We start from the raw sequence: 21,143 nt of genomic DNA on the forward strand, positions 1-21,143 counted from the left end.
GGTGAAAGGAGCTGGCAATAAAGGAAGGAAGTTAACTCTTTCTGTAAGTCACATCTACTATTACGGACACTCCTGAAGGTGCTGCTGACAAAGAGAAACACAGGAGTAACTGATAACTGCAGTACTAAATTAGCAGGAGCCGCTAATTGTAATGGAAAGTTGGACTTGTCAGGATCTTAAAGTACTACTAACTTGTCATAGAATCACTGAGTCATAGAATGGTAAAGGTCCTTAAAGATCATCAGGCTCCTGCTGTGTGCTATAAGCAGGGACACCTCCCACCAGACCAGGCTGCACCAGCCTCATCCAACCTGGCCTTGAACACCTCCAGGGATGGGGCTTCCACAACCTCTCTGGGCAACCTGTTCCAGTGCCTTATATCCATAATTACGTAACTTATTCCACATTCCACATCCTTCTGACAAATGAGACCAAAACCAGACCCTACACCTTACACCTCGTATGCCTGAATCAAGCCCATGTCAGTGCACCCCAAACCACCTCTGAGCAGCAGCCATGAACCATCACATGCATTTATTCCTCTTTAAGGGCTTCACCAGCAATCTGCTCACAGAGCTGGCACTGCCAAGCTGAGATCTGTGCTTCCAAAAATTACCAGGGAAGAAGAATTATGACTAAGAGGCACGACCATGGAAAGCTGGAGGCTTCTGGAAGAAATGCTGCTGCTTCTTTTTATTCTCTTTTTTTTTTTTTTTTTTAAATGGTATCTGTAGCAATCTGTAAATAGAAATACCCTGCCATTTTATCCTGCTATAGCAAACTGGGAACATGACATTTGGTTTTCAGGAAGCTAAATCCACCTCTGCAAACACATCCTCTGCTTGGCTGGCAAGAGTGCCTCTAAGTCAGGAGAAAATGGAAGGAAACTTCAGAAGGCACAAGCAAAACGATCATGGGGGAGGAGGGGATGGGGACATGCCTGGTGACACACACAGCCAGATCAAGGGATGTTCTTGCACTTTGAGTTACCACTAATAGAATGGAATTTTCACTTTGCATAGAGATTCCTACTGCTAACACACCCCAGCTTATCACCAGACACAAGCTTCACAGATTTCTCCTTTATCTCTCAGGAGAAAAACATGAACCTGGGGGGCTTTGTACACTGTGTGGTGCCCACTGGAGCTTCCAGCCCTGCAGGAACATTCCCTGAGGCCAAGCAATCCCACCCCCTGCCCACAGCCTCAGGCAGGACAGTATTTTATACCTCATGATCTATTTTCCCTCTGTCACGGTGTGTTTCAGCTCTGTAAGTGAACTGGAAGCCATCACATACCTAAAGGGGTTAGAAAAAACCCCAAACAAAACAACAACCTGAAATTTTTATTACAACATGCTAATGAGAGTGAGCAATTCTTCCATCTGCATCCCTTCCTCCCCAGCTGTTTGCCAGCCCTGCCCTCCCTAGGGATGCCCAGACCTTTCCCCTCTGCTTCCTCAGCCCTGACCTCCCCGGAGAGACCTCGTTAGCCCACGGACTCTGCTAATGATGCCTGCAAATTGCAGGAGCTGCTCCTGGACTGGGGTCCAGGGGCCTGGGAAGCAGATGGCTGGTTAACTCTGCTGCCCTAGGCTTTAGGTAACAAATTGCTTCAAATGCAAATTTCTCTGTACAGGAAAGTTGGTAATTGCTGAGCTCTCTGTGCTGCAGGCTAAGCCCAGGGGGGGAGAGACATCTCCCCCTTCCATGGCCAAAGGGCTCCAGAGGACACCACCCCAGCCACAGCCCACTGCTGGGGGGAAATCCCTTGTATGGCTTCTTCTTGGGGGTGGCAATGCTAGGAGAAAGAAGCTTTATTGGAAAAGCTGTGCTATCAAATTGCCATGGGCGGGGTTGGGGGGAACGAGGGCTGTGGGGGGAACACAAGTCAGCAATGCTGCCAGGGTTCAGGGAGGGGGACCAGCCCATAGGACCCATCAGCATCTGCATCCCCAGCTGCATCGACATCTGCATGTACATCCTCATCCCATCTGCATCCACATCTGCATCAGCGTCCCCAACCACATCCCCATCTCCACCCCCATCCCCATCTGTGTCTTTGTCCCCATTCCCAAGAGATCCCATGGCTGATGCTGCCCACCCAGGGCAATGCCAGGGCACAGGACCCACCACATGTGGGGTCAGGCCTCCCCACCCCAAGCTGCTGTGCTGCAGGGCTATTTCTGCCTCCCCATCTCTCATCCTGCCCTCCCCAAACCTGCTGCTTCCAGCAGGTTTCCAAGGGAGGCATTTTATCCCAGCTTCCCATTGAAACATGCATTAACTGCATCTCAGGAAAATCAGCTTCACACTTTGTTCCATCAGTGTAACCCCTGGTAAGCTCACCGGAGAGATAAATACTTGCAGGTATACAGTTTTTCTTTACAATCCATTTCTCTTATTCACTAACAAACCTGAGGGTGGAAATTATTTAATAGTCTCTCAGGATGAAGAGCAGGGACAAATAAGCTCCTCATCACAGAGAAGGCCTGTCACGCCAAGCAGCCCAGGTGCTAATGTGCTCTGATAAGCCCTGGATCAATAAATCAATTCTCAGGTCTGCTTCCAGCTCCACTGCAATTCCCAGCTCTTCCTTCCCCTTCTCTCTCTCAGCAAAGCCTCAGGCTCCCAGCTATGAGCCCTGCAGTGCCTCTGCTGCTGCTTCCAGCAGCCAGCACACACCAGCCTGGCTGCCACCATCTCCTCTGGATCAGTAGAATCATGGAATCATTTTGGTGGGAAAAGACCTTTAAGATGCTCAAGTCCACCCATCCCCCCAGCCCTGCCAAGGCCACCACTGCCCCATGTCCCTCAGCACCATCTCCGGGGCTTGGAAACCCCTCCAGGGATGGGGACTGCCCCCCTGCCCTGGGCAGCCTGGGCCAGGGCCTGACAGCCCTTTGGGGAAGAAATTATTCCCAAGATCCAACCTAAACCTCCTCTGGCACAATTTGAGACATTTTCCTCCTGTCCTATCACTTGTTCCCTGGGAAAAGAGACCAACATCTTCCCTAGCAGGAGGACCTGGGTGCAGTCCCTCACTGACAGCCCTTCCTGATAACCACCTCAGGGTTATTTTCCACTAAACCACCCTAAGATAAATAGAGACCTTTTATTTTCATCCAGAGGTCACTTCTTTCTGGACCTTTACAAAATACAACATAAAAGGTGTGGGCCAGCCTGGGGCCAGGCTGCTGACGGCCACCAGCCAGGTCACTGCAGTGGCCATGGGCTCATGCCCCACAGGCTCCACCAGACCAGGCCACCAAGATTAGGCTGTCACTTCTCCTCTCCTTCTGTTCCTACAAAGGCTTTTCAGGTTTTTTTGCCTTTTCCCCCCTCAGAAGTTACTCCTCAGCAGGGTAGGCAGCCGGCAGACCCTGCGATGCCTTCATCGTGCTAATGGGGCCTGTTAACATTGTACCAAGTTGTCTGTATGATTAATATTCATTTAGCAGCATAAATTTTAAACTCTCCTTTGGAAGCAAACACGCTGTATGCAGTGCATGTAATTAAAAAGCCATCCGTTTGTCAGAGCAAAAGGTTTTGATGCATTTTATTCATCACTCCTACCGCTCCTCCCAGCCCCAAGTGCTCTCCAGAGCTGTGATTGCCATGCACATCAGGAAAGCTCTGCCTGCACACACATCCCAACATCCCACCTGAGAAAGAGCTACACTGAGGCAGATATTCCAGCATAAATGTCCAATTAATACCCTCCTCATGATTTCAAAAACAAGACCGTTGTCTCCTATGTCCAAGGGCAGGGATTTTCATCCAGAAGCCCCTGCAAGGGGATTTTGTCTGGATGCCCTGCCCTGCACAAACCTTACCCCAGCCTGTGTGGGACCACCCAGATCATCTCTCACTGTCTCCAGGGATTATGTTCCTTCTGCAGAAACCAGGAGCTGACTCTGTTCACAAAATATTTTGAATAATAAATGGCTTTTATGAGTGACAACAGCTTACAGGAAGGCAAGGGTAAAGTTCTGAGGCTGAAACGGTGTTAGAGGAGCTTTTGACATTATTAGAAATCTTGCTACTGATTAAATTCAGTCATTTACAACCACCCGTAGTGATCTGCCATCTCATTGCAGAGTCCAGCACACAAAGCCATGGCCCACAGCACAGGAAAATCCCAGCTATGCCTATTTAGGAACATTTTCCATTAACTTCCTTGAATAACATCCTGCAGAGCAGCTCTGGAGGATGAGCATGGGTGAAACTGATGTACTTCCCCAGTTTGATATCAAAGTATGCTTTTTCTTGTTGGGTTTGGTTTTTTTTTTTTTTTAATAATTATGCCTTCCCCTTTCAGCATTGGCTCTACCTGAGCATTTTCTGCAGAAAAATGCATCTCTGTGATATCATAAGTTATTAATGACAAGTTGTTATTTCTAATGAGGTAGAACTCTTGAGTTTAGCCGAGCTGAAAATGTGGGTGCAATTATCCCACCCTCCACAAAGCAGCAGAGTATTTAAGCTTTTCTTTGTCCTGTCTCAGTATCCCATTCCCAGGAAAGCCCAACGAGACCCAGGGTTGTGCAAACACGGGGACACAGCTGGCAGGGACTGGAGCTCCCACAAACACACAGCACAGAGGAGGTTTGCTGGGGTGATGCTGGGCTCAGAATTCCTGGCATCTGAAATCCGGGTACTTCAGTTAATGATCCTGATACCTTCTGGATTTGCTACAGGGTAAGACCAGCTCCCCAGGAAGGTGAGGACATCCCAGAGGGCAACAGCTGTTGCTGCCAAATCCACCAGAAAAGCAGCATCACCAAAGTCCTGCCCTGTGTACGTTGGCCACAATGTCCCCAGGGCTGGCTCCGGGCTGTGACAGGCACCCCACACCATGCTGAAGATCCAGGGCATAGCTGGACATGGACAACCCATCCCACATCCCCACGCTGGGCCCCATCAGCCTGAGCTTCACCACAGCCACCACTGGGGTTAGAGCTGGCTTTAGACATTGAGACATGTCCCAGAGTGCCCAGGGACACTGTCCCCCCTGAAGCAGCCAGTGAACAGCAAAACCACGACACATCCCACTGCTGTGACTCCCTGTCAGTGTTCAGTTGTCCCCAGATTAATCAGGGGGCAGATGCAGGACAAAAATAAATAAAAATCTTTAAATAAGCACTTTGACTAATTTTACCCTATAATAACCCTCAAATTATTTCTAAATGTCTAAAGTGCCCAGATGGAGCTGGCTGTACTCAGGCAATTTCCAGAACTCATAATGTACTGCCTTGGAAAAAAATCACAGGGTTGCTGTTACTGATAGGGGCTCTTCCAGTTCATCACAGGAGCTGGCTGATAGCTGACACACCATAGATCACTAATAAGCTTTTAACAGCCCCCCCGTGAAAGTCTTCAGAGCAATTTAGGCATATGAAGGTTATACAGCTCCTTTCTCTCTCCAAGGTAATGCCAAGTATTTCCCTTTAAATCCTTCCATGTTTCTGAGCTGCGACTGGCTGGCCAAGGGCTGGCTGCAGGGACACCAGGAGATGTCCTTCTCGACATGGAAAAGTTAATCTCAACCAGTCGGGGAAACTGATAATTATTTTGGCATTACAACTCAACACACGTCGTCCCAGTGGCACCACAAAGGGCATCTTGGCATCCCACATGCCAGGATAGGAGTAAAGATCACTCCTCCAGCAGCAGTTACTGACAGAAATGCACACACACGCTCAGGTTTTGTCAGATTCTCTTCTTACTAAGAAGTTAGGGCACATTGAAACACCCAGACCTGACCAGGTCCAAGGGGCTGCCTGTGCCTCTTCCCTTCACATGCTTTACTGTGCAATTTTGGGGGTGTGCAGCTCCCTTAAACCCACAGTTCATCTGTAAAGATGCAAAAATAGCTGTTAAAAATTAATCAGCCAGCAATATTAAATCAATTATGAAGAATTAAACTAATTTACAGCTGCAATCTAAGGCCTGTGAAGGCAAGAGTAAAGCTTTATGTGAGACTTGCTATAAAAACATACCTCACTCATCTTGCAAGACTAAGGGGGGGATTTGCTGCTGTGGAGAAAAAGGAGCTGCATGATCTCCACAGCAAGCTCTGTTCCTCAGGACTGTGGAGTAGACATGGGGAGAGAAGCTGGTTTTATCGCATTTAGCCACAAAAGAGCATGATATCCTGATGTTAACACCTGGCCTCTGCCCCCGAAACCCCAGTGGATGTCTGGGCTCTGGGAGGAGGCAGAAAATGGGCACTCAAGATGGGAGCTCAGAACCAAACTGTGGGGCAGGATGCTGGCAAGTTTCTCCTCTCAGTGTTCTCCTCTTAAAGTCCCCTCCCTGAAAACAGGAGGGGAAAGAAATTGGATGGGGCTTGGAGCAACCTGGGCTGGTGGGAGGTGTCCCTGCCCAGGGCAGGGGGATGGCACTAGATGGTCTTTAAGGTCCCTTCCAAGCCAAGCCAGTTTGGAATGCTATGACTTTATGCTCATTGCCACATTATTTTTTAATGTATGATACAATGACAGAAGGGTTTCTAAGCAGACAAAGTGGGGGGACTAAACTCCCAACACTTCCCATCTATTTGGGGAGAACAGCTATATCTAGCAGTAACATTTCCCCATCAGAATTTCAGGTTTGTTTGCTTTGTTTGGTTTATTAAACTGAATCAGACTTTCTCTCTGCTGCCTGCTGTCACTACCTGTCTACTTTTGCAGCCTGGTTTTCTTTACCAGAAGAGAGACAGGCAGCCCCCCTGCCCTCTAAGCATTTAATGCTTCTCATTACTTTTAGAGCAATGTTTCAATAAAAAAAATAACCTCTTGTCAAACAGGGAAAACAAGGCATTTCCTGAAATGCAAGAGACCAACAATAAGTAGTCTTGAAGGTAAAAACCATAAAAAGGTGCTCAGGATTCCAAGCCCTGCCCAAGTGTGCTGGGGGATGTTTCCTGTGGTGGGACTGACTGAGCAGAGGGATTAGGGAAAGGCACAAAACCTGCTCCTCCTGCCCAGACCAGGCAAGGACATGGGCTGTCACCTTCACAGCCACAGCCCCTCCATGGAGCTCGAGAGGTGAGAGGGGGGTGAGGGCACTGGAAGATGGAGAAAATAGCCCAGATTTTGCTAACTGTGAATAATCTGAGTTCTTTCTTTCTGTAATGAGTGAAAAGATACGCTGGCCATTTTGTTAGAATCACAGAATAGTTTGAGTTGGAAAAGCCCTTTAAGATCCTCAAGTCCAACCCTTCCCCCAGCCCTGCCCAGGCCACCACTGCCCCATGTCCCTCAGCACCATCTCCAGGGCTTGGAGATCCCTCCAGGGATGGGGACTCCACCCCTGCCCTGGGCAGCCCAGGCCAGGGCCTGACAGCCCTTGCCATGAAGAAACTGTTCCCAAGATCCAATCTCAGCCACACAAGGGGGCAGGATAAAGACGCCAGCTCCTCACATGAGAGCATGGTTTCTCTGCAGCAGGTCCTTCTAGAACTTCATGCTTAATCACCATCTCACTACTGACATGCAGAAATTGCCCCAACACGAGGAGGTCAGAGATTAAACAACTTAAGCATGTGTGCACGAGGAAACCAGGGCTGCAGAGCAAACCCAGGACCACTCTGCAGGCATCCATGCAAGAGTCAGAAATCAGCCTCATAGAAAAGAGTGAATTTCTCATGGCACTGAGTAGCACACCCAGGCTTCTGCTCTGCTTCTCAATTTAGAGACGTTGTTTATGCTCCCACACTATAAATACCTCCTGGTATATCCAGACTGTGCTGTTCTCCCAGGAGTCACTTAAAACAGAGCAGTGACAGCCAAGGTATTTTTCTTATCAGCCCATCCTCTTCTCAGGACAATTTTTAATCACTCATACACACGTAGTTCTCTGACATCTTGCAGACAGCTCATCTTGATGGACCACAGCCACTCATCATCAGCACAAATTGTAACAGGTTTTGAAAATGTCAGAAAACCAGCAAGGCTCCACTGCATTTATTAATGCAGTTCCCATGCAAAGGGATGCAACAGGCTCCTGCCAGGTGAGACCACCACCCCTATCAGCCACTTACCAAAAAAACAAGGAGGAAAAAAGAAGAGCAGCCTCCAGGGCTGCCCTGCTGTGCTCAGCCCGCAGACGGCTGCCAAGCGTTTGTCCTTCTTTTGAGAAAAACAGGCCCAGAGCCTCAATTACCTGAACAAAACTGCCTCACACACACGGAAAGCAGTGACAGAAGTTTATGCTGTCTGAGGCTCTGGCCTGGTGTTTTTCTTACAACCAAACCCCCCCACGTTGCTCAGACAGCCTCTGATCCCTTCCCTCCACCTACGCGCAGAGCTCCTCCGGGCTCAGCCCCTCAGCTCCTTCCTCTCTGCTGATTTCTATTTTTTTTTTTTTTTGCAAAGCCATCTGCCACGTTCCCCTTTTTGCATCATTTCCCTCCTACCGGGACGTTATTGAAGAAGCTGCAGCAGCACCAAAGTGGAAGTTTTCCATTCCCTGCTCCGTGCAGCTCTCTGCTGGGATGCACCGGGAGCGCTGCGGGAGGCAGGGGCTGGAGGGAGGGAAGGGGGATGGCAAAGGGGAGAGGCAACACACCCATTTCCACAGACTCACAGGATGGTTTGGGTTGAAGGGACTTTTCAAGGCCATCCAGTCCAACCCCCTGCAGTGAGCAGGGACATCTGCAAGTAGACCAGGTAGCCCAGAGCCCCATCCAACCTGGCCTGGAATGTTTCCAGAGATGGGGCATCTCCCACCTCTCTGGGCAACCTGGGCCAGGGTCTCACCACCCTCACAGGAAACAAGTTCCTCCTCATATCTAGTCTCAATCTCACCTCTTTCAGTTTAAGGCTATTACCCCTCATCCTGTCATTACAGTCTGTCCCCATCTTCCTTTAAGTACTGGAGGTCCTCTAAGGTCTCCCTGGAGCCTTCTCTTCTCCAGGCTGAACACCCCAACTCTCCCAGCCTGTCTCCAGAGCAGAGCTGCTCCAGCCCTCAGATCATTTTCTTGCCCCTTCTCTGGACTCACTCCATGTCTTTCTTGTGCTGAGGACCCCAGAGCTGGAGGCAGTAAATCTCCACTGGATGGGGATATTTCCAGGATGCTCATCCCCAGATGCTATGAAGTGGGACTCTGACATCAAATAGAGTTGCCCCTCGAAGTCCTGACAAAGTGCAGCAGATGCTCTCCAGAGCTCCCCTCCACCCTCACATATCCTGTAATTTTTACTGATAACACAGCCCTGCGATAACTGCCCTCATGCTCAGAGCTGATAATCTTCTCAAAACCTTGGAGCAGCCAGAGAAAGTTCACCACTGGTGGCAAAGTGCAGCAGAGCCCTCCTGTTCCACAGACACAGAGGCCGGTGGCAGTGCCGGGAAGGTCGGGATGTCCTGGGACACCTCCCCAGCCCCAGCCTGGGCACTGCATGCTGCATAAACCACTGGAATTCTGCACATGGAGACGTGCAACTGGCAAGGGGATATCTCCAACAATCCAGTAACTCTTCCCAGCTCTGAGCTCCCCACATCATAGCAAAGTAGAAGGGTTTTGTTTAACATTCGTCTACACTTAGGTCCTACCACTGGATAAATGATTTCCAAAAATAAAAACGAACGCTTGCCATAAAATTCACATTTCAACCTGATGTGATGCTGGAACCTGCCCACCTTGAAGATCACTTGCCTTAACATCAGGAAAGGCTTTGTCCCCCCAGAGATCCCCAGCCTTGCAGCAAGCACCGGCTGCAGCCACACCAGAGGCCAGGGATAAAACCACCACTCCTACTATTTCATGCCTGCTCCATCAATAGCAAACTTTAATTCTAAAAGCAAGAAGCTCTCAGTTATTCTTAATTAATACCAGAATAACTGTCTTCCCTTGTGTAGCATCAGAAGTGATTTCCCTTAACTCCAAGCTGCCTGAATCACCTCCTCTCCTTGACCACTTAATGAAAAGCCTGGGGCAGCTGCCTCTGGGCTGGATTTCTCTTCAAATTGCAACTACAATTCTTCAGGAGGAATGAAAAAGCTGGGTTCTGCAATGAAAGGAGCTTTGGCTCCAAAGTGCAGCCGAAAAGGCAGAGTTTTGAATTGTAGCACAGCTTATCTGTCCGCTGGGGATGCTGGGGGAGAGACTGGGGAAGAAAGGATTGTGTTGTGAAATCAGAAGAAAACTGTTTGTGGTCAGAGGATGCCTCAGGAGCACACAGCAAGAGTGAAGCCTGAGAGAAGTCTGCCCATCAGGCAGGTAGAAAAGGGAAAAGCAGACATTTAAAATAAAATATTCTCTTTGAATGAGAACATTACAATTATGAGGCAAGAAACCCAAACCCCAGCCCTTCCTTCAGCAGCCCTGTGCTTCTCCAGACACCCACCCAGCCATATGCTGCTCAGCACCAAAATAGAGCACTTCAATCTTCAGGGCTTTGGCAGACCTAAAAAAATTGTCTGAAGAAATATTTCACCTTAGAGACTGCCTTCCCTGGGGAGGGGGGAAAAACTCTTTTCCTTCATATTGGAAAGCACCATTTGCTGGTGCAATGTGATATGGCCACGCAGGGATTTCTGGGCTTGGATAGAGGAGGGAGCCTGGCAGCCCTGGGCTGCAGCACCAGCTCCTCCTTCCCAGGCTCCCTGCCTGCATCCATGTAGGGGATCGGGAGAGGCAGCTAAACCACCGACCTGGCTGCCAGCTTCTGAGCTGAAAATCAGGGGCCATTCAGTAGGAATCAATGTATCAATGGAAAGAGGAAACACAAAACAGAGCTGTGTTTGGCAAGAAACTGACCCTTGTTTAGGGTTGTAGGTCTAACGTATGTATTTATTGGTTGAATAACTGCAAAATGTAAAGGCAAACAGTTAGTGCCCAGAGCTGTCCCAAACCAACCTGCTGCTGTCCTGGTGTGACTCCTGCTCCTGCCCTGCAGCCACTTCAAACAGAAAATTAAACATGGGACCCCCTCCAGAGCCCATGAGCCTCTCATGGCAGAGGGACAACCCCATTTGCTGTCCCCTCTAGCACTAGTATTTTAAAAATACGGCGATGGCTGGCTGCCCTAGTAATGCTACATGCCCCATAGGTACCAGAGCCAAGGGTGCCAGAGGGCAATCAGGGGTCAGCCCCAAAGAGAGGGGCGAAGGGGGACAAGGGACCTCCTGCTGTGGGCAGGGGCTGCCTGCAGCAAACCCAGCACCAGTGCCTGGAGAAGGGGCCTGCCTGGTCCTGGCAGCCCCACCCACCCAAAACCCCCACTCCTGTGCTGGGGGACTGCTCTGCTCCTGTCTGAGAAATCCACATAAATCCTGATGTTGTGTTTAAACCCGCTTTCCCAGCTACAGCTCCTGCACCCACATCCCTCTACGAGTGCCTGTGCTGCACTGGAAACGTTCATCATTCCCAGCTCCATCACCAGCCTCTCCCAGCCTGGGGCAGCCTCTGTTGTATATTCAAAATTAACGCACGGTGCTCAACCCAAGACCCCTCCAGTGCTGGGGGAAATGACTGCCAGGCTGGACTCTGGGCTGCACAAGTCTCCTCAGGAAACCAGACACACCTTGCTGCACCACATGGGTATACAGAGACACCACAGATAGATTTAGAAAACACCTTCTGCCCTTCAGCGTAGAGCTGCGTGGCCCTTGGCAGGAGAGTGGCCTCACAGGTTGCTACAGGGACCCAGGCACCAGCACCAACCATCTGCAATGTCAAGGAGTATACACACTTAAATTACAGCAAAGCCACGAGAGCGATAGTATTTGTACAGGTTTTCAGAAGCAATCCACAACAAAAGCATCCGTGCAAAGGCTGGGATGCTCCTCTGGGACAAGCCAAGGCCCAGGCAGGTGCCCCCCCAAAATACCATTTTAAATAGTGCTCTTAGTCCTGGCAGCTCCTGCAGAAAACAAGCCCAGCTGCATGAAGGCAAGTGGGAAACCACGCAGCACATCCTTGCAAGCACACAGTGCTCATTAAGCTCCATTTCCTGAGAGCAGTTCTGGGTTCCCATGAAAATTGTATGTGTATATATGCCCAGAAATGCCTCTGAGGTTTCCAAATAATCGAGAACTTCTGCAAGGAGAACACATTAAACCCCAGGATTTTCTCATCCTTGTGCAGATATTTGTTGATGGTGTTGCAGGTAGTTCCTGGAACATGTATGAGTGCATCCATCTAATCCAACTTTGATTTGCATTTTGGGAATGTACCCCAGGCTTGGGACCAGCTCCAACAAACCTGCCGTGCCCCCTTTGATCAGGACATTTCACTTTCTGGTGCAAGTCAGATGCTGCATCTCCCACGCGTGAGAGAGGAGACAAAGCAACGTTCTCACTTGTATTTTCTCTGCAAAAAGCTTCCCAAACCTCAATGCCCACCACTGCTTGCCTTTGCTACCAGCTGTGCAGCCCCTGCCTGACCAGTTGGGAATGCTGCTAACATAGACAGTTGGAATGCCATTAGTTTTAAAAGACGTTCTTTAGCATTAATTAATAAGAATGCAATTGATTTGGTTTTCCTAAGGACCACGACTGAGCCCCAGGCACCTGGTGGGACATAACTGGGTTTTGTTCTTCCCATCTGAGCAGCCCCTGGCCACAAAGAGCAGGGGAATGGGTTGCCCATTACCTTGGGTTTTCAGTCTTTGAAGGTACCACCATTAATCTACTGAATCCCATACTAAATCCACAACACAACACTCTTCTAGCTACTAAGAAGAAAACTAGCTCTACTCCAGTGAAACCAGGACCAATGCCTGTCGTTCTCTGTCCTCTTCTGTACCAGCCATCCCACCTTCTGCATGGAGGTCCCTGGAGGAAACACCCATAGCCCCTTCTTGTGGGACCCTGAGGGCACACAGACCTGGTGCCATCCTCTGGAAAGGTGAGTTGTCCCTTACCATGGAGCTGGCAACTTCTCTGTCCTCCTGGAGAAGCTGCAGCAGATGTTGGCTGGTGTTGGGGTGAAGGACCTGAAGAGATACAGGGACCTCCTGGCAGCCAGTTCCTCCTCTTTGAATTAATATACTGGTTCATTGCTGCAGTGGTGCGTGTAAAGAAGATGTAAAGAAGCCTTACCACTGGTACCCAACAAACATGGGGAGTTTCCACACATTTGAGATGTGAAAACCAGCCTGCCCAAATTGAAGGTCTCCCCTCCCTGTGTGCTGAGCATCTTCGTGTTACCTCCCCAACCTACTGAGCTCTGCTGAGCTTTGGCTTCCCGTTGGGCAAACCCCTAAAAAAGCACCTTCAGGCATTCAGTCATTTTGTGTTGTTTGCTTTCCCCTTGGCAAGAGACTGGACTGATCCCTGCAGGTCCCATAGGTGCCTTCATATCCCCAGGTGCACGTCAGAGCCGTTCCTTCATCTGCAGCATCATCAAACCCCCTCCCTGTCCTCAAATAAAAATACATATCCCAAAATATAACAGGCCCGCCATTTCCTGATGTGAAGGCAGGAGTGGCAGATAAGCTCGGAGTTCTGGAATGCCTTTTCCTTCCCATGGCCCCATCTTCCATGGCAGTTTATACCCCGAGCACGGAGAAGATAATATAGCAGAGAATAATTTCCTGCGGGGCGCGCAGGAGTGAGGCTGTTAGAGCAGCCAGGGAAGGTTAATTAGCCACTATATATATTGCAGTGTGATGTCATGTCATGCAGCCTACTTGTTATTTCTATGTGCACCCCAGGAGAATAAATAAGCCACAACTCAGAGCTGTACTGTGCAAATAACCATATGCCTGCGAGGAGTTTCTCATTCTATATACAAACCCTTTTCCTTACATTCTAATGGCACTGATATGAACTCCCCCTGGGCTGGTTCAGAAGCCTGTCGGTCTGGGCCCTTTTTGACATGGTGGGGAAAATCAGGACTTTTCTTTCTGAACATTTCAAAAGCCAGTCAGGATTTTTGACATTTCCTTGTGAGCGTTGCATGGCATCCTTTTCCCCCCGCCCCCTTCCAATCCTAAAGGTCCTAAACGCTTTTGTTCTGGGAAAAGACTTTGCCCACAGCTGCCCAAGAAACCTGCACAGGGAAGGAGGAGCTGGGGAGATGGAGGAGGGTAGAGATGGATGGGCAAGACAGATGGAGGAGGAGGAGAGGCTGCTGAAAAATGCTCAGTTCACCCACAAATACTCTGAAAAAACACCACCACCATGGACCACCCTTTGGAAAAACACTCCTCCTTCACCCTCCCATCCCAATTCCTCCCTGTTGCGATGCCGCTGCACTCAGAAGCTCACCAGGCAGGCACAAACACCGCCAGGGCTGTGTGAATTACCGCTCTCTGCTACAGGAGGGTCATGTAAAGGTGCTGCAGGTCTTTCTTTTGAGAAACAGAGCTTCTTAGCCCACGTGATGGACATAAACTTTATACACATGCTACTGCCATGTCCAAGTAGGGCCCCGCACCCTCATGCCAACACCTGTGTCAACATCTAGAGTGTATAATAGTGAATACAGAAGCAGGAAACTTAGGAAGCTGTGCTCCCTTGAGGGTTTCCCTTCCACTGTCTCGACCCTGAACACCCTCAGCTGTTCCAGCACCAAGGCTGCTGCTTGTCACACTCCTGTGCATCAGAGGACCCATCTCTATGACACAGGACCAGGTCCCCCCTCCTTATGTCACCCCGGGCTGCACCCACACCCCCAGCACTCACCCCCACCCAGGTACTGCCCATCAGGATGAAGCACCAGAGTACATCAGAGAGCAGAGAAGTGACAGCCTCATTTGGTGGGGAATATCTTAAATGGAGAATAAAGTAAGAGTCCACCAGGTCCTGCATGCACAGCCTTTGTGGCTATAAACACACAGTCACTTGCAGTAGTTCTCCACAAACTCCACATCCCAGCTTCTCATAAAAGAAAACTGCTCAATAAAAACACCGTTGCTCAATGTTTCCATAGTTCTAAATAGCAACATTAGGCTTAACATGCTCCGTTTTGTAATAATGATCCTAAAGATCTTTTCCAGGCTAAATAGCAAGAGAATGAGGGGGAACGGCTTTAAGCTCAAAGATGGCAGATACAGGTTAGACATAAGGAAGAAATTATTTTGTGTGAGGGTGGTGAGACCCTGGCCCAGGCTGCCCAGGGAAGCTGTGGCTGCCCCATCCCTGGCAGTGTTGAAGGGCAGGTTGGATGGGGCTTGGAGCAGCCTGGGCTGGTGGGAGGTGTCCCTGCCCATGCAGGGGGTTGGAACTAGATGATCTTTAAGATCCCTTCCAACCCAAACCAGTCTTTGGAGGACTTAAAAAAATGGGCAGACATGGTGTTTCAGGAGATGATTTAGTGGTTGGGACTGTAGGATGGATGGTTGGAAGGCCTTTTCCAAGCTTGATGATTCTGTGATTCTAAATGATTCTCTGACTCTATGATCTAAATGCTTGCATGGGGACCACCTGAATTATATTTGAATCGCAGGTTGCACATCACAGCAAGACAACAGCTTACAGGCCACTATGTGGTCTCTTGGCAAAGCAAAAATGATACTAAAAGCAAGGCCAATTTCACAGCCTGGAACCCAGAGCACAGGCTGGGGCAAGGCCAGTGCTACCAGGCCTGGGATCAGGGCTCTGTCACCATAGTATTATTCTGAAAAGGAAAAGACCTTCAGTATCATCGAGTCCAGCCACCACCGTAACTCTGCCACATCCACAACTAAACCCTGTCCCCTGGCATCACATCTGTATTTTTAGATGTCTCCAGGGCTGGTGACTCAACCACCTCCTGGGACAGCCTGGATCACCAAGTCCAGCTCCCACCCCAGACCAAGACAACCCCAAAGTTCAGACCATGTCCCTGAGGGCATTATCCAAATGTTTCTTGAATATTGTCAGGTTCTGCGCCATTACTGCTCCACCATGTAAATAGCCAACCTAAACCTCCCACTGCACATCTTCCTACCATTCCCTCGGGTCCTGCTGTTGCTCACCAGGCCAGCTCCTCCTTCCCTAATGAGGAAGCAGTGGCTGTGATGAGGTCTCCCCTCAATCTCCTCTTCTCCAGGCTGAACAGACCAAGCACCTTCAGCCGCTCCTCACACGACATCCCTGCTTTACCACTCCCTTTTTCCCATTTCCCCCTTTACCAGCTGGAGCAGCCCCAGGTACTGCCTGGGCCTCGTGCAGAAGCAGGACCCTGCAGCGTGGCAGGCTGGGGGGCTGGGGATAAAACCCTCCTTCTTTCACACAAAGTCAGCCGAGGGGACTGCTGCTCTCGGCAGCGAGCGCAGGAAGCCCTGCCAGCGCCTGTCGCTGGGATCTGCTGCTCTTCTTCTCCCTCTCCCCCTAAAGGGCTTGCATCTGCAAAGTCAGGCTTCCTTTGCACAGCTAAAAAAGCAATTAAATTCACACAAATGCAGAGCAAAGTTGTTAACTTGAATCACTCCCTCAGACAAGTCCAGCTACATCTCAAAAACCCTGGCTTCTGGCAGGAGCCGTGCACTGATGGGAGCAGATACTCTTCAGAGTGCATTTCTTCTCCTTTCCATTTGCAAAATAATTAATAGTCCTTTTTTTCCTTTTCTTTTCTTCCCCCCCCCCCATTACTCACTTCTCTGTGCACTGAGGGATGAAAAACAATTTTGTGCATTTTTCAAGCCATTCTCCTCCTCTGCAGTGTTCCTGAGAGCAAACAGAGAGATGGGGTCTGCTGCTGCTTTTCTGTTCCAGCCCCTCATACAAGACATGACACATTCGTGCTCTTCATGGACATTATACAGCACCTAACACAAGCATGAGCATCATCTCATGGATCAGAACCCTCCATGGAAATAATGTCCCCAAAATCCTGCTCCCACAGCTGGGCCAGAGCCACCTCAGAACCCAGGAGGAGCAACTGCCTCCTGCACTACCTGCACGTCCCTCATTACCCTGTTTGTGTTTACTGATGTTCTCAGGTTGATCCGTTCAACGCTAATGAGCAATTTGATCTCAATTAGAAGCCTCTCTCAGAACAGAGCTCTAATTCCAGCGAGCTTCCCTGATGAATTAATTACAGCATAAGCTCAACCTTCTGCAGGAGCCTCTGCTCCCCCTCAGAGCGGGGTCCCCTGAGCCACAGCACCCCCAGAATGTGTCACTGATAGTGACACATTCACAGGGGTAACAAACCCCCACAAACATACTCAGAGTGGAAACACAGGGTGGTTTCACAGGCATCATGGATCAAGCAACACCTTGAGGCACGTTTGACAGGCAGGTTTTAAAGTCTTCCAGGTAAAATAAATAGATAAATTGATAAATCTCAATATCTTGTTATGTGTGAGGCACTTAATATAAAGCATTAAACCTCCCACAGCTTGACAAACCCAGCCAGTACCGCCAGAAGCAGCCACAAGCCCTGGAACCTCACACAGCAGCGTTGGCTCGAAAAGAAATATTAAATATAAATCTGAGCTATTTCATCATGCAACATTAAGTCAGCAATGTTCCACGGTGCTGAAATTCCATCCCCATTACCACGTGAATTTAAAGCATCTGCAGCATAATGAGGGAGAGGGAAGGAGCCCCAGCGAAATGCTGTGAATCTGCTGCGCCCGACGGTTTGTGTCCTGCTGGAGGTTGGCAGCTCATAGATGGGAAGCGTCAGGGTACGGAATAAAAAGGCAAAAGGGAATGAAGAATTAAAAGGGCTCTGAAGGATGTCAGCTATATTTAGACAGAGGCTCCAGGGTCTGCTCTCTCCTGGGCAGTGAGGACCCTCAGCTGCTGCAGACCGAGCAAGGGTACCGCAGGCACCACTGCTGTGAACACCTGAGGTGCACGAGTGTCAGTGCAGCCCCAGGGGACAAGGAGAACCCAGAGACTTTCCAGTGGAGCTTCTACGCTGGAGACACCAGCAAGAGCCAAAACTGCCAGTCTGAGATGCAAAAATAATCTAATAGTTTTGGTTGGAAAAGACCTTTAAGATCATCCAGTCCAACCCTTCCCCCAGCCCTGCCCAGGCCACCCCTGCCCCATGTCCCTCAGCACCATCTCCAGGGCTTGGAAACCCCTCCAGGGATGGGGACTCCTGCCCTGGGCAGCCTGGGCCAGGGCCTGACAAAATACTTGGGAGCACATTCTGTGTTAAGTGGAAGGTGACAAAGTGGAGACAAGGAAGGAAGAAGAAAAGCACTCAAGTTATAGTGCTGCAGAAGCCAACTGAGAAGCCAAGGCTGCGAGATACACCTGGTTTGGTCATGTCATGACAGCAGGCAAAGTGGGAGTACGTGGAAAATACTGGGAAGGATTTAATAATTTAAGGAAGACAGAAGGTGCAGCTACTTTGAGGTTAAGGGAAAGGCAGATGAAATCTGTTTCAGGAAAGGGCCACCCCAGCCAGGGGGGCACCCAGCTGCTCACACCCACTCCCACCCCTCAGGTGCCCCACGGCCACGGCGTAACATCACCTTATCCCACCCTGCTGAGCTGCAGCATCACTGCCCGTATGGAAGCAAGGGCAGGAACACCACAGCCTCCAAGGATGCTCACACCAGTTCTCTTTTACTGCTGTTGTAACTTCTGCTGCCTCCAGAAACTCTGAGCAGACTATTGAGAAGACACCTCCCTGCCTCAACCCCAGTCTGGCTCTTCACCAGGTACATGAAATAAGGGAGGCAACCAATTCTGCTCAGCCTTCCACAAGGGCATTTTCACGACTGGAACTCATGGAAATATAAATACCTTTTTCAGAGCCGAAAAGCATAAAAATGTTGAAGACCAACTTGGTGGTGACCACGGGTTGCTGAAGAATCAGTCCCATGCAATGCATTACACAGTTGGCTGGAAAAGGAAAAGCTGGGGCAATAACCCAGGCCGTGGGCTGGAGAGGCAAGCTCCTAGCTGTAGGTAGCATTACAAGCTCATTTTAAGTACTTCCCCCTGTGGGCAACAGCTATTTAAATGGGAAATCCTGGGGGCAACGACTGCAACTTGGACACCACCACAAAGCAAAACCACCAGAGACTCTCCTTCCTATCCCTGCCCATGCTGTGTGGGACATCCTAATACATCTCACCTCCCCACACTTGTCAGCTTCCAAAATAAGTCCTGTGCACACAGAGGCAGCAAAGCACCCACTGCCTGCTCCCTCCTGGCCAGAGAGACCCAGGCCCTGCAGAACCAGCCCATTCTCTGACCCTCGGGCTGAAAGCAGCAGCCATGAAAATCCTCCTGGAAAATTTTGGCACTGAATGTTAAGACACAGATACTGCTTCTTAGAAAGCCTTGCTGCCTCTGGGGCCACAAGGCTGCTTCTACAATGCCATGAAGAATCAGAGGTGCTTGAGCTTTGCTTAAGCAAAGGCTCTCTGTCTTGCTCTCCTGAAAACACAGCAGGGGAAGAAAAACCTTGTGCCCTGCCAGGTGAGCTGTGGGGAAGGCAGGCTGCCATGGGAGAACAGAAAACTCACACCCAAATGCCAACCTCAGTAGCACCACTTTTGAAACACAATTTCCCATTAGGAGCAATGGTAATAACATGATTTGAACAGTAAATCCAGAGCAAGACACTCTAGGAGCACAGCAATCTGTGTGCTCTTCATGCACCAAAACTGGGCTCATTTATGTTAAGAAAAACAACTTTAGTTTGTTAGGTATTATTCCCCCCACACCCCTTCTGGTTTTAAATATTCTTCTAATTCTATTCCCTTATTTTCCTATGCCACTTCCTTCCTTCACCAGCAAAATACTTATTGGCACATTCAAGCTCCAATCTGGCAGCTAAACTCCCAGAGAGGAATTCAGAGGATGCCACCAGCTACCAGCTCACTATGATTAACTGCTCCATGGCCCCAGGGCACCCTCAACCAACCCCTCCTTTGGATATTCTGTGCCTAAAGACACAGCAGGGACTGGGAAGAATCTGCTGTGACATCCACCCCTCTGTGGCTGGTCAGTCATGGCTGGAAAATGGGAGTACTTTAAATTTAAGCTCTCTCTGTCATACCCTTAGCCACAGGAATAACAAAACACAGAGCAAAAATAGTTCACTTTCCACAAACCTTTTTCTAACAGAGCCAGAGCCTGGGGGTGGCCGTGGCTGCACAGGCTCCCTGCAGCTGGACACCTGGGGACCAATCCTGGCCCCTCACCTGGGGTGATGATTCCTAAGTTAGAGATCCTGCACCTCCAGGGCTGCTACAGCATTCATCACTGCAGCTGTGAACCTGCTGGAAAGGCAGTTTCTAATGTGGGAGCTGGAACTGGAGCTCAGGGAGCAATGGGGACGGCCCTCCAGGGGGGGTGGGGGGGCCAGGAATGCTGCTCTGTGGATCTTCACCTGGAAAGGGAAACAAATTCCATGCACAAAGCAGCACGCTACCGATTCACAGCTGCATCCAGGTGCCAGCTGTATTACCCTTGCACCTTCCTATGCTCTGAAGCCATACTTTTAACCTTAAAAGTTGTTCTGACTCTTAGATACTCTGGCCCCCAAAGCATTCCAGAAGCCAAATTCCACCAGAATCCCAAATCCACCCAATGTTCAAAACACGGCAGCAGGGAGGGGAAGCCTGGTGGCTCTGCTGAAGGAGCCACTTCCCAATGCAAAACTGAGATAGGGCTGGTGGCCGTGGACAGCAGGAAGATTGACAGGGCTCAGCACAGGCTGGCTGGATAGGGCAGTGTACACGTGTCCTTAATCACAAACAATTAGTCACGCCGTGTCCTCGGTGATTCATGCAGGAGATGGGAGCACCCAGCTTCATCCTGAATGATCCCACTGCAGACACAGATCAATACCTTAATGAGGAGCAGAGGAAACCCTGCCAGAAAAATTGCTGTGTCGAGAGGCCACCTCACTTCTACGACCCTTGTTTATGCAGTTCTGTCTCACCTTTCTTCAGGCCTGCTCAAATTAAACACATGGCGATTCCCAGCTGGTATTGGATGCCCAACTCCTGGGACCCCTCAGCATCTTGTCCCACAAATCACACAATCACAGAATTATTGAGGCTGGAAAAAACCTTTAAGATCATCAAGTCCAGCCTATGACCAACACCACCACATCTCCAGACCATGGCACCAAGTGCCACCTCCAGCCTTTCCCTGAGCACCTCCAGGGACGGTGCCTCCACCGCTTCCCTGGGCAGCCCATCCCAGTGTCTGATCACCCTTTCCATCAGGAAGTGCTTCCTGATATCCAATTTAACCTCCCCTGGAGCAGCTTCAGGCCAGG

The 21,143-nt window shown here is 49.8% G+C and overlaps 1 protein-coding gene across 1 annotated transcript in view; it reads right to left on the minus strand.

The window, feature by feature from the left end:
* Positions 1-21,143, minus strand: part of KCNJ3 (potassium inwardly rectifying channel subfamily J member 3) — a 43,502-nt gene that overhangs the window by 1,385 nt on the left and 20,974 nt on the right. The gene's annotated exons all lie outside the window — the stretch shown is intronic.

The sequence above is a fragment of the Apus apus genome, chromosome 6 (assembly GCF_020740795.1).
Source record: "Apus apus isolate bApuApu2 chromosome 6, bApuApu2.pri.cur, whole genome shotgun sequence".
Taxonomy (NCBI): domain Eukaryota; kingdom Metazoa; phylum Chordata; class Aves; order Apodiformes; family Apodidae; genus Apus; species Apus apus.